This window comes from Mesocricetus auratus, unplaced genomic scaffold, assembly GCF_017639785.1.
Source record: "Mesocricetus auratus isolate SY011 unplaced genomic scaffold, BCM_Maur_2.0 contig_8860_pilon_obj, whole genome shotgun sequence".
In the NCBI taxonomy this organism is placed as follows: Eukaryota; Metazoa; Chordata; class Mammalia; order Rodentia; family Cricetidae; genus Mesocricetus; species Mesocricetus auratus.
The window spans coordinates 18925-20570 of NW_024430956.1; positions in this window are offsets into that span (position 1 = coordinate 18925).

Genomic DNA, 1646 nt, shown 5'->3' on the forward strand with positions numbered 1-1646 from the left:
CACAACAATTTCCAGCATTGCAAGATATTCCTAAAGGTATAATAGTGGAACTCATTTCTGGCAGTAACCAACAATTCTCTCATTAGATTTAAGACCTGCTCAAAAGGAAAAGCACACCTAGTACTGAAAACCTGTGCAACCACCCAAACCAAGTGAGGCCATAGATACTAAAGGGACCAATCATTGCCACCTTACTAGACTAACATACTTCCTAGTTGTATTCTAAATACTTATGCTTATATCCACACTAAGCATAGCTCTCACCCTTTATCAAAGCTTTCTCATAGCAGTAGGAGACATCACAGGCATCCAAGACCAGCTGCAATGTAGACAACAACCAATCACAAGATGCCAAGCCCCAACAGATACATCTACAACACAACCTCTGCAACTAAGACTCAGGGAAAATATGCAAAGAGGTGTGGAAAGATTGTAAGAGGCAGATATTTATTCAGGAAGTCTGCTTCAAGACTATGTCTGCTAAAAGTGGCAGGAAAGCTACCCTTGTGATGCTGCAACCATACGGGTGCCCAAATAAGACCCAAATGACAATGGACATGCTAACATGGAAGGAGGAAATCTCATAGGGACCCATGTCTAGAAAAGGAACTACAGGCAACTAACAACTGCTGAGAGAGAATCCCCCTTCCCCAGTTATGAACCCCTAATTGGTATTACAGTATCTAGTTTTCAGGCCTTAAATAATATACATATAGGCAACCTGCTAAATGGAGCCAATGTGTTATATCTATACATTTATTCATACTACAAATTTATTAACAATGCTAACTAAAGAAAAAGAGGCCATGAGTTTGAAAGGATATAAAAGGGGCTTGGGAGAGGCTGGAGGTACAAGGAACTAGAGGGGTTGAAGATAGGAAAGGGAAGGGAAAAATGATGTAATTTTGATTTAAAAATTTTAAATAGGAAAAAAGCAACAGGCATTGAGACTTCCATCTGAGTTCAGTTTCACAGCATGTGAGGCCGTGAGTCATCATCTGAGGGACAACCCCATTCTCTGTAAAGAGGTGAAAACACTTCTACATCATGAGCTCATACTGGGGCTAGGAGAGAAAATACCTGCTAAACTCAATCATCTTCTGGTTTTGACCCAGATATGAGCTGGATATGTTTTCCGAGTAGAAACCTTAATAAGCATTTCCCTAAATTCCAAACCCTGAGCTTTACCTGTGTTTTCCTTGAGCTACACACACACACACACACACACACACACACACACACACACACAAATATTTTTCATCTGAAAATTAATTTTCCCTAGGTTGTCCTGAAGGAAGGGGAGGATGTTTACATTGTACCTTACTCAGTAAGTAGTCTTCCGTAGATATTTCTCTTCCTCAAATGGTATCCTTTTCAGTGGTATTCCAGACCTCTCCTCACTGACCCCTCCCCCATGTTTCTGGGTAAATCAGCTCAAATACAAACCCAAACCCACACACAGTGGGCACTAAAATGTTTCTAAAGTGCTCAGAAAAGCCTCACTGGATATTAACTTTAAAAGCACATACTGGTCAGACTCAGCTATTTAGACCCCTGTGAGAAATTGCTCCAAAGACAGAAGGAAGTATTCACAAAATAATTAGGTCAAATGCAATTTCCTTCATCTCATCCCAGTTATACGTTCT